Here is a 12,902-nt window from a genome sequence, read left to right on the forward strand (position 1 = left end):
GCTGCTGTATGATTTTGCCAATTGTAGGCTGACATCAGTATCTGAGCACAGCTAAGGTAGGCTAGGCTCAGCTGTGATGTTTGGTAGGTTAGGTGTATTCAATGCATTTTTTACTTATATTTTCAACTTACTATGGATTTATCCAGAGGTAACCCCATAGTAAGTCAAGAAGCATCATTACTAAGGATAATGTTGAAAGTAGTTGGGCCGGTGCAGTGGCTCATGCCTGTAATTCCAGCACTTTGGGAGACTGAGGCAGGCAGATCACCTGAGGTTGGGAGTTCGAGACCAGCCTGACCAACATGGTGAAACCTCATCTCTACTAAAATACAAAACAATTAGCCAGGCATGGTGGTGCGTGCCTGTAGTCCCAGCTACTCAGGAGGCTGAGGCAGGAGAGTCGCTTGAACCTGGGAGGCAGAGGGTGCAGTGAGCTGACATTGTGCCACTGCACTCCAGCCTGGCAACCGAGCAAGACTCCGTCTCAATAAAGAAATTCAGAAGGAAGGAAGGAAGGAAGGAAGGAGGGAGGGAGAGAAAGAGGTTATCCTCTTATTCCTAACATTATTCCCTCCAGTGTGTGCCCTTATCAGGTAAAATGATGCCTTCTGGGCTGACAAATATATTTTATCATGCTAAAGAAGGAGTAACTAATTTATTTTATTGACTGCATAAAAAGTGGGTGTTGAATTTACAGCATCTATGAAAATGAGCTACTTTTTCTTTGGGTCTATTCACATGATCTATTATATTGTGTTACTGAATTTCCTTGTATTGAACCATCCATGCATTACTGAAATAAACCCCACTATGTTACGATGTGATATTTTTGATGTGTTGTTGGGTTCTGTTTGGTAATATTTTATTAAGGCTTTTTAATGAATTAATATTCATAAAAGAGATTGGTATGAAGTTTCGTATAAGGTCTTTGTAAGATTTTGGTATCAATTTATACTTGCTTTATAAAAAGAATTGGGAAGTTTTGTTTTTCTAGAGTCTGGAATATTTCAAGCTCATTCAAACTTTCATTTGCTCTTTAAGGTGTGCTAACATTCCCATGTAAAATCGTTTGAGCCTGGTGTTTTTTGGAAGGGTAGCACTTTGACAACTTTACTTCTTCTCTTGAAAATAGCCTATTTAGGCTTCTATTTTACTTGTGGTTAGTTTTGATAAATTATGTTTTCCTAGAAATGCATTTCATCCAAGTTTTATGTTTATTTTCATAAATTTCTGCAAAGTATTCATTATCTTTTTCTCTTTACATGATTTTTCTCCCCTTGAAATTAATTTTTCTGTACTTTTATTTTCTTTAATTAGGTTAGATTTTTATTTATTTGGTTAGTTAGTTGATTCTGCTAAGAACAATGTCTTTTGGCCAGGTGCAGTGGCTCACGCCTGAATCCCAGCACTCTGGGAGTTTGAGGCAGGCAGATCACAAGGTCAGGAGTTCGAGGCCAGCCTGGCTAATATGGTGAAACCCCATCTCTGCTAAAAATACAAAAATTAGCCAGATGTCATGGCGTGCACCTGTTGTTCCAGCTACTTGGGAGGCTGAGGCAGGAGAATCGCTTGAACCTGGGAGGCAGAGGTTGCAGTGAGCTGAGATTGCATCACTGTACTCCAGCCTGAGCAACAGAGTGAGACTCCATCTCAAAAAAAAAAAAAAAAAAGAACAAACATCTTTATTATTTGTGTTACAGTTTTCCCGTGTTATAGCCAGCACTTTCTGCTTCTAATTCTGGCTTGATCTTTCTGGTGATTCACTCCTATCCAGGAGCCTCCAAGAGTCACCTCATTAGAACAAAAGATGCTCACCCAGGAAATTCTCAGGATTTTAGGAGCTCTGTGGCAGGAACTGAGTGCACACCAATATATATTTCTTATTATTTCATACCACCCACCCTACCTTCACCACCATCCCCTCCATAAAATCATCTTTTATTGGTCGGCATGGGGGCTCATGTCTATAATCCCAGCGCTTTGGGAGGCTGAGGTGGGAGGATCGCTTGAGGCCAAGAGTTCATGACCAGCCTGGGCAACACAGCAAGGGCTGGCATGTCTCTAATTCTTTCTTGCAGTGGTCCCTCCCTTTACCTCCAAGCCAGAGCATGGCCTCACCCCTCCCAGGTGACTCTCTCCCCAGAAATGGTGCTGTCTCAAGAAGCCCTCTCTCACTAAGCATCTGCCAGGCCATTTCAGCTCCCAGGAGTCCTTGTCCTGCCCCACCAGCCTGGTCTCATCTAGATGGGGCCTCTGTCCGGTGGGACCGAACAGAATGTTCTGCATGCCTGGCCAGCGCAGAGATCTCCCTGTACCCCTGCTCCAAGGCTGGCTCTGTCACTGACAGATAGACTGACATTTGCACTGTTCTGAGCCCCTAGGGGTGCAGTATGCAGAGCTAGGCCATCTCTGTCATCCTACAAGAACCAGGCAGCCCAGAGCAAGGGTTTTAACATGCAAGGTGTACTCCACTAGTCTTAAGATATCTCTGCCGCGCGGTGGCTCACGCCTGTAATCCCAGCACTTTGGGAGGCCGAGACAGGCGGATCACAAGGTCAGGAGATCGAGACCATCCTGGCTAACACGGTGAAACCCCATCTCTACTAAAAAATACAAAAAAATTAGCCGGGCATGGTGGCGGGCGCCTGTAGTCCCAGCTACTCGGGAGGCTGAGGCAGTAGAATGGCGTGAACCCGGGAGGCGGAGCTTGCAGTATTTCTCCAGATGGCGCCGCACACTCCAGCCTGGGTGACTGAACGAGGCTCTGTCTCAAAAAAAAAAAAGATATCTCGAGCCACAGTCTTGCTGCTCCCAACTCCCAAACCATGCTGACTTTCTTTCCCTTGGGACAGAAACACCTCTGCTGGGATTCCCTGATCCATACCTCTCCCCCTGAAAGAAATATAATACGTAAAAGAGAGTCCTCCCACTGAGCACCTCCCTTCCTTTGTAGCACTTACTTCAACTGACCCTTACAGGGATTGTGTAACGAGACTATGAGTGTCACAAAGGCTACGCCATGTCTCGGATCCCCTACTAAAGGCTCCAACCCCAGGGAGGAGCCCTCCCCTGGCCTGGGTCGGAGGGTCAGGAAGACCTCTTTCTTTAGTAAAAGGTGTGGTTGGACGGGGACATTCCTCCCAGTGGGAGAGCTCTGTTCTTTCCTGAGCAAGAACTCTAAAGCCCACTTGTTTCCTTACTGGAAGAGGAAGGTTAGACATGTTCTTTCTTATTTAAAATCACGGCTTGCAATGCTGCTTGGCCCTCAAGTCAAGCAGAAGCACAGCCCACATACCACACAACACAGGATTTCCTCACGGCTCATCTTCCAAGTGAGAACTGAAAGGAACATCGTGGGAAACCGCAAGAGTCTGTTCTAACGATAAAGCAGAGGCCCAGAGAACCGCGCTTGTCCTCAGCAGGGCACAGTGATGATGAACAGCACGCCAAGCAGAAGAGAAAAGGGCCAGGATGTTGGACGGGGGCTGGATTCAGAATCAGCGCATCGGAGAAATGAAGTTTGAGCCTTCAAAGAATGAACCGAAGGGAGACCTTTCTCACTGTCTCCCTTCCCTGATGGGGAGGCACAGGCCGCAGAGGGGAGGTGTTTGACCTGGGGGTGCTCATCACACGCTGTGCCTAGAATCAAAGTCCAGGTTCACACCAGGCCTCCAAGGCCAGGTGAGTACTCCAGGGGAAGGGAGGGCGCAGGGGATGAGAACAGGGAAAACCATGAGGTTTTGGAGAGGGAACTTTGAATTGGTAATTTATAAAAGTAGAAGACTAGGCTGGACATGCTGGCTCATGCCTGTAATCCCAGCATTTCGGGAGGCTGACATGAGAGGACCATTTGAGCTCAGGAGTTTTAGACCAGCCTGGACAACACAGTGAGACCCTATTCCTACAAAAAAATAAAAAAATTAAACATTAGCCATGTGTGGTGGCACACACTTGTGGTCCCAGCTACTTGGGAGGCTGAGGTTTGTGAAAGGAAAATACCTTGAGCTCCCCACATCACTGACGCTAAAGGGAAAATTCAAGCTGGGAACTGCTCAGGGCAAATCTGCCTCCCATTCCATTCAAAGTCATCCCTCTGCTCACTGAGATAGATGCATATTCTCTCTCTCTCTCTCTTTTTTTTTTTTTGACAGAGTCTTGCTCTGTCGCCTAGGCTGGAGTGCAGTGGTGCGATCTCGGCTCACTGCAAGCTCGGCCTCCCAGGTTCATTAACACCCATTCTCTCCTGCCTCAGTTTCCAAGTAGCTGGGACTACAGGCACTCCGCCACCACCAGCTAATTTTTTTGTATTTTTAGTAGAGACGGAGCCTGACTGTGTTAGCCAGGAGGCCCTTGATCTCCTGGTTTTCATGATCCACCTGCCTCGGCCTCCCAAAGTGCTGGGATTACAGGCATGAGCCACCACACCTGGCCTTTTTTTTTTTTTTTCTGAGATGGAATTTCACTCTTGTTGCCCAGGCTGGAGTGCAATGGCACCATCTCAGCTCACTGCAACCTCTTCCTCCTGGGTTCAAGCAGTTCTCCTGCCTCAGCCTCCTGAGTAGCTGGGATTACAGGTGCCCGCCACCAGCCCAGATAATTTTTGGTATTTTTAGTAGAGACAGGGTTTCACCATGTTGGCCAGGCTGCTCTTGAACTCCTGACCTCAGGTGATCCACCTATCTCAGCCTGCCAAAGTGCTGGGATTACAGGCATGAGCCACCGCACCCAGTCGATAGCTGCATATTCTGGTTGCCTCCTTTGGAAAGGCTTATCGGAGATTCAAAAGAATGCAACCATTTGTCTGCCTGACCTGGAAGCCCCCACCCTGCTTCAAGTTGTCCCCGCCTTTCTGGACAGAACCAACGTACTTCTTACATATACTAATTGATGTCTCATGTCTCCCGAAAATGTATAAAACCAAGCTGTGCCCCGACTACCTTGGGAACATGTCATCAGGATTTCCTGAGGCTGTGTCACTGAAGCGGCATTATACCCAAGGTTCTGGGGTAATACCTAAGGTTCACCATGCCAAGGAAATCAAGAACACAGATACACATGGAGCGAGGTTAAGACTGGCACTTTAGGCTGGGTGTGGTGACTCACGCCTGTAATCCCAGCACTTTGGGAGGCCAAGGTGGGCAGATCACAAGGTCAGGAAGTCGAGACCATCCTGGCTAACGCAGTGAAACTGGGCTCTACCAAAAAATACGCACCACCAGGCGTGGTGGGCGGCGCTCTGTAGTCCCAGCTACCTGGGAGGCTGAGGCAGAAGAACGACGTGAACCCAGGAGGCGGAGCTTGCAGTGAGCCAAGATTGCGCCACTACACTCCAGCCTGGTGAGAGTGAGACTCTGTCTCAAAAAAAAAAAAAAAAAAAAAAAAGAGTGGAGCTTTAATAGGCAAAAGAAAAAGAAAAGTGAATAGCTCTCTCCTACAGAGAGAGAGGGGTGCCCCAGTGGGTCTTCCAGCCAGCAGAGGCAGAGTGGACAGGATTTTATAGACAGGCTTGAGGAGGCAGTGTCTAATTTACATAGGGCCCAAAGATTGGTTGGACCAGGCATGATGTTTACATAGCATGCAAAGAAGCTGGCTGCCCTACCCTCGTCTTTTATTATGCAAATTGGTCTGTACTTGGCAGACACTATGTTGTCTGCTCCTTACTGTGCACATGGTTGACAAGGAAAGGGAAGATGGAGCCACCGTGCTGGACCTGCCTGGCCCCAGATAGCCTTTTCTTATTGGAACAGCTGCCAGCATTCACCTGTGCAAGCTTCCAGTTTGCTTGTCTGTGTCTGCAGCTTGATTTTACAGGCTGTTCTTCGTTAGAAAAAAAAAATAATGCTTGGGGGCTGCTTTTCATTGAAAAGAAAACCTTACCGAGGACTTTCTTACCCTCAGTATCTGCCTAAATAATTTCTTTGTAACTCGTATATCATCATGGGCATGCACCCTCAACCTTGGCAAAATAAACTAAATTAACTGAGACCTTTCTCAAATTTTGGGGGTTCACAGGTGGGAGGATCACTTGAGCTCAGGAGTATGAGGAGCATGCCACCACACTCCAGCCTGGGCAACAAAGCAAGATCCTGTTTCTAAAGATTCTTTAAAAGTTTAAAATGTAGTAGACTCATGATTCAGTAAAAACCTAAGAAAAGTGTGAGGAAAGACTGAAGAGACACCAACTGAGATTAGTAAGGAAATGCAGAAATGAGGACTTCTTAAAATTGCTATGACCTCATATCCCTTTTCTGAAGAGTAACTTGGCAATGTCTTTCAAAAGATTTAACTGTGCCAACCATTTCATCACATTTAGCATGTACGCACAGGGCATTACTCTAAGGAAGTATTAAATAACCTTCGAAAGACACAGGAACGCAGCTACTCAGGAGGCTGACGCAGGAGAATCACTTGAATCCAGGAGGCAGAGGTTGCAGTGAGCCAAGATCGTGCCACTGAACTCCAGCCTGGGTGACAGAATGAATGAGACTCTGTCTCAAAAAAAAAAAAAAAAAAAAAAGACACAGGGACAAAGATGTTACAGCAACATTAATATCAAGAAGATGAGGCCGGGCGCAGTGGCTCAGGCCTGTAATCCCAGCATTTTGGAAGGCCAAGTCGGGTGGACCACCTGAGGTCAGGAGTTTGAGACCAGCCTGACCAACATCTCTACTAAAAATAAAAAATTAGCCCGGTGTGGTGGCGCATGCACCTGTAATCCCAGCTACTCAGGAGGCTAAGGCAGGAGAATCGCTTGAACCCGGGAGGTAAAGGCTGCAGTGAGCTGAGATCAGGCCACTGCACTCCAACCTGGGCGATGGAGCAAGACTCTGTCTCAAAAAAAAAAAAAAAAAAAAAAAACCTCAATGTCCAACAATAGAAAGCTGGTAGAAACATTAATACTTCCAAATATTTTAATATTGAAAAGTCATTAAAATGACTTATTTATGAGGAAGTGGAGAAATTGGAACCTTGGTGCACTGTTGGTATGTTAAAAACTTCAGACAAATTGAATTGAACAGAGTTTAGCTGATCAAGAAAAAAAAAAAAAAACAATTCACAAATTGTGCAGGTCTCAGAATCACAGCAGATTCAGGGAGACTCCAGAGATGCTGTGTGGTCAGAGCAAATTTATGGACAGAAAAGGGAAAGTGACCACAGAAAGCAGAAGTGAGGTATGGAAACAGCCAGATGAATTCGCCTTCTCTGAACACCGTTTGAACAGTTTGCTGCCTGTGAGTGGTTGAAGTCTGGCTGCAGGGACTGGCTGAGACACAGCTGTTGTTACAGAAGCCTACTGCTAAGTTAGGTTTTCAGTCTGCCTACCTACTGTGCTAGGTTACGGTTCATCTGCAAGGACACAAGAATGGCAGTACAGAAGCTTTCTCAGGCCAGATTTCAGTTGGATTTAAGAAGTGGAAATGTAAAATGAGCTGGGTGTGGTAGCTCATGCTTGTAATCCCAACACTTTGGGAGGCCAACGCGGGTATATTGCTTAAGCCCAGGAGTTCGAGACCAGCCTGGGCATCATGGGGCAACCCTATCTCTACTGAAAATACAAAAATCAGCCCAGTGTGGGTGGGCGCCTGTAGTCCCAGCTACTCGGGAGGCTGAGGCAAGAGAATCGCTGGAACCTGGGAGGTGAAGATTGCAGTGAGCCAAGATCATACCACTGCACTCCAGCCTGGGTGACAGAGCAAGACCCTATCTCAGAAAGAAAAAAAAAAAAAAAAAGAAATGTAAAATGATGCAGCTAATATGTCAGAGGCATTGGAACCAGAGCAACTCCATCTTGAATGGGGGCGGGGAAAAATGAGGCTGAGACCTGCTGGGCCGCATTCCCAGGAGGTTAGGCATTCTTAGTCACAGGATGAGATAGGAGGTTGGCACAAGATACAGGTCACAAAGACCTTACTGATAAAACAGTTTGAAGAAGCCAGCCAAAGCCCACCAAAACCGAGATGGCAATGAAAGAGAACTCTGGTTGTTCTCACAGCTCATTATAAGCTAATTATAATGTATTAACATGCTAAAAGGCACTCCCACGAGCCCCATGACAGTTTACTGATGCCATGACAAAGTATAGAAGTTACCCTATATGTTCTTTTTTTTGAGATGGAGTTTCACTCTTGTTGCCCAGGCTGGAGTGCAGTGGTGCGATCTCAGCTCACCCCAACCTTTGCCTCCCGGGTTCAAGCAATTCTCCTGCCTCAGCCTCCCAAGTAGCTGGGATTACAGGCATGCACCACCATGCCCAGCTAATTTTTTATTTGTAGTAGAGATGGGGTTTCTTCATGTTGGTCAGGCTGGTCTCAAACTCCCGACCTCAGGTCATCCACCGCCTCAGCCTCCCAAAGTGCTGGGATTATAGGCGTGAGCCACTGTGCCCGGCCTAGAAGCTACCCTATGTGTTCTAAAAAGGGGAGAAACCCTCAGTTCTGGGAATTGCCCACCCCTTTTCCAGAAAACTCATGAATAATCCACCCCCTTGTTTAGCGCATGATTAAGAAATAACCATGAAAATAGCCAACCAGCAGACATCAGGGCTGCTCTGCCCATGGAGTAGTCAGTCATTCTCTATTCCTTGGCTTTCTTTTTCTTTTTCTTTTTTTTTTTTTTGAGATGGCATCTCGTTCTGTCACCCAGGTTGGAGTACAGTGGCATGATCTTGGCTCACTGCAAGCTTCACCCTCCGGGTTCACACCATTCTCCTGCCTCAGCCTCCCAAATAGCTGGGACTACAGGCGCCCGCCACCATGCCTGGCTAATTTTGTGTGTGTGTGTGTGTGTGTGTGTTTAGTAGAGATGGGGTTTCACCATGTTAGCCAGGATGGTCTCGCTCTCCTGACCTCGTGATCTGCCCGCCTTGGCCTCCCAAAGTGCTGGGATTACGGGCGTGAGCCACTGCACCCGGTCTATTCCTTGGCTTTCTTAGTAAACTTACTTTCATTTTATTCTACGGACTCATCCAAATTCTTTCTTGAGCAAGATCCAAGAACGCTCTCTTGGGATCTGGATCGGGACCCCTTTCCAGTAACATATGTACAATAGGATAGTTTTGGCCTTAAATAGGAAGGAAGTTCTGACACATACTACAACATGGATGAACCTTGAGGTCATTATGCTAAGTGAAAAAGCTAGTCAGAGGATCCAGGTGCGGTGGCTCACACCTGTAATCCCAGCACTTTGGGAGGCCGAGGCAGGCAGATCACGAGGTCAGGAAATGGAGACCATCCTGGTAAACACGGTGAAAAAATACAAAAAATGAGCTGGGCGTGGTGGCGGGCACCTGTAGTCCCAGCCACTTGGGAGACTGAGGCAGGAGAATGGCGTGAACCCGGGAGGCGGAGCTTGCAGTGAGCCAAGATTGCGCCACTGCACTCCAGCCTGTGCGACAGAGCAAGACTGCCTCAAAAAAAAAAAAAAAGAAAAGAAAAGGAAAAAGCCAGTCACAAGAGGCAAATACTATCTGATTCCACTGAGACAGGAGACTTAGAGTAGTCAAATTCATAAAAACAGAGGGCAGAATGGGAATTGCCAGGGGCTTGCCAGGGGCTGGGGGAGTTAGTGTTTCACAGAGATACAGCTTCAGTTTTACAAGATGCAAAGAGTTAACTGTGCAAACTGGTTGAATGAATGATAGATGGTGGGGGTGACTGTATGACATTGTTTCTGAGCCCTATGCTTAAAAATCATTAAGATGGTACATTTTATGTGTATTTTACTACAAATTTTAAAAGAAAGAAGAGAAAAGGAAATACCTAGTTTCTGGTGAAATTTTTTGCCAAAAGAAAAACCTGATTTTTGGTGAAAACTGCAACAGGGCATTGTAATACGTTTTTGGTGATGGGAAATTGTTCTAAATTTTCAGAAGGGCGGTTTGGTCATAGAAGTGTTAAAGCAAACTAAATATGGCCTGAGAAGGACTCTATACTTCTCTATTTGAGTCCTTGTGGATGAACTACAACCTAACTTATAGGTAGACAAGATTGAAACTCTAACTTATGCACCTGTAACAGTAGCTGAGTCTTTGCCAATCCCAGCACCATATTTCACTCATACACTGCTGAGAGTTCAAACCAGCTGTTTCTGTACCTCACCTCCAATTTCTGTATGTCACTTCCCTTTTTCTGTCTATAAATTTGTTCGGACCATGAAGCATCCCTGGAGTCTCTCCGAATCTGCTGTGATTCTGGGGACTGCCCAATTCACGAATCATTCGTTGCTTAATTAAACTCCTTTAAATTTAATTCAGCTGAAGTTTTTCTTCTAACATGGTGTCAGAAGTGGGATCCAAAGTAGAGCTTCTAATGACCCCGGGGCACTGAGTGAACAAGTAAGATACCTGCTGGACACACTTGTGTCCATTGATCTCTCAGAGCAGCTGGGGATTGTGGGTAAGTTCTCTCTTAGATTTTGGAGATCCACAGATTTGTGTTTTGAGCTTTCTGAGTTTCTTTGAGCAAATTTCTGATCCAATCTGGGTTGGGAAGTTGCCAAAGAAACTGGATGGGTCCAGGAACAGATTTGATCTGGTAATTAACTGGCCTGGATCCAGTTAGAGGCCTCTTACATCTGACTGGGTCAGAAAGAAACTGGTAGAAAATGGTAATATTGCAGGGGGTGTAAAATTTGGCTTTTGAAAATTCGTGGGGATTTTTGTGTTCTACCCCTTTGTTTCATTTTTCTTGCACACTTAGGTAGGAAAAAAATCATTGGCTAAGTTAATCAAGGGAACCTGAGAGTAAAGCCAATATTTAGGTAAAAATGGGTTCCTTAATTTCTGGAAAACTGGGTTCCTTCTGGCTTATACATTAGGCATGCAAAGCGGTGAAGTCTTACAGAAATGGTGAAAACTTACTCAAGATAACTACAGTGGACCATTCTGAATGAACGACAGTGCACTGACATGCATTTAAAAATGAAGACTCCCAAGAATCAAATCTGCTAACCTTTTAGCTTAGTTACTATCCCGATCGAAAAGAGATGGGCTGCAGCACAAGTCGGCTGACTTTGAATAAGTAATTGGTTACATTTTGCCTGAGTAAAGCACGGGACTGGGTTAGAGGCCCTCCCCTCAGTAAAGTCCCTCTGGGTTAAAAATGGGTTAAAGATGACAGGGCCCAACCCAGGGCAAGTTTGAGCCTTGCCAGTTTGATATTTGGTGCCCCCATGCAGCCAAGTCGGGTGGCAACTTGCTGCTCAAATTTTAAAATTGAGAGCCTTTTGCCTGTGGTTCAATGAAACAGAAAAAGATCATTTTCCTTTATGATGTGGCTTGGCCTGCAGGGCTATGATATAGAGAGCTGGGTCACTGGGGCTGCTCAGGGAAAGGGAGCCCGGAAGTCTGGCACATCGGCAAAAGGGTAAGAATTTCTTACCAGTCAGATTTCTGACCTCTCTCTCTCTGTGCAAACTGGTTGAATGAATGATTAAAAAAAAAAAATCACTGTTTATCTCCTCTGTAAAGTTTTCATTATTGGAATAAAGGATTTGTGAGGCTAATCTCAGGCTGTAGTGAATCTCGTATGCTTTATGTGTCTTCCTGTGTCGTTCTGTCATAAAAAGGGGTACCTTAGGATAGAACATGGGCTTAAAACCCCGTAAGCTTGCTCGCTGCTCAAGATGGCCTAGCAAGCTGGTCAGTAACAAACTTTGCTGCAGATCCCTGAAACAAACAAAAAAACTAGATGAGGTCTCCATCTTGTTTTAAGCCCTTGGGAGTTTGACCTCGTAACCATGTGGCTGGACTTTCTTTTGGTCTCCACCTTCCAAGTGGAACAGGAATTTTGGGTTCATGTCATAGCTCTACAATCTATCTTCAGTAGTTAAAAGCCTTTGCAAGCTGAAAATTAACTACTCTAGACTCTTTCTGGGAAAGGCAATGGAGACTGCCCAGTGCTGTAGCTCAGTGGTGACCTGGGTTTCATTCCTGGCTTAGGGAATCAGTACTTTCTAATTGACATTTTGGGTAATTTTGCCATTTTAAAAATTTTCTCCTCCTCCACAAACTGTGTTGAATGTGCTTTTCTCAGAGAACCTGGGAGGTTACTTTCAGTAAAGTTTAAAAGCCAGGAATATCAGCTGTTTGGCCTGGTGAAAGTTGGGTAATAAGCAATTTAAAAGAACTTTTATTAAAGAGCGCTATGGTCAAAAGTCAGCTTAATTAAAAGTAGATATTCTGGCTCTAACAGCCTGGGACTCCTTGGGAAAAACAGAAGGTGCCAGAGACCCCGTTTTGGGAAAAACCTCTGTTTTACTCATGAAACCCTAGAAATTGGAAGTAGATAGATTCCTTTCAAAATCTAAGGCTCTGTTCTGTTTTGCATTGGATTATCTACTGTTTTTACTTTGGGGGTATCAGAAATTACTTCACATAGAGCTTTGGTGTGTAATAACTAGGTAGGAAATATACTTTAGGGATGTCTAATGGCAGTTATGGGGCTGACTCCCTCTTTTTTGGGGGGGATCCAGGATCTGGTATAAAAATGAGACTCTTGGCTGGGCGTGGTGGCTCATGCCTGTAATCCCAGCACTTTGGGAGGCCAAGGAGGGCAGATCATGAGGTCAGAAGATCGAGACTATCCTGGCTAACACAGTGAAACACTGTCTCTACTAAAAAATACGAAAAGTTAGCCGGGCGTGGTGACGGGCGCCTGTAGTCCCAGCTACTTGGGAGGCTGAGGCAGGAGAATGACCTGAACCCAGGAGGCGGAGGTTGCAGTGAGCCGAGATCGCACCATTGCACTCCAACCTGGGCGACAGAGCCAGACTCTGTCTCAAAAAAAAAAAAAAAAATGAGACCCTTAATTTTTGGAGATTTGTTTTGCCTTCCAGCTGTGCCTGGTTATTACATTAGGCCCTAGAAACTGCATGCTTTCCTGGTCCTGTTCTTCCAAGGACTC

The sequence above is a fragment of the Papio anubis genome, chromosome 3 (genome assembly GCF_008728515.1).
Source record: "Papio anubis isolate 15944 chromosome 3, Panubis1.0, whole genome shotgun sequence".
Classification (NCBI taxonomy): domain Eukaryota; kingdom Metazoa; phylum Chordata; class Mammalia; order Primates; family Cercopithecidae; genus Papio; species Papio anubis.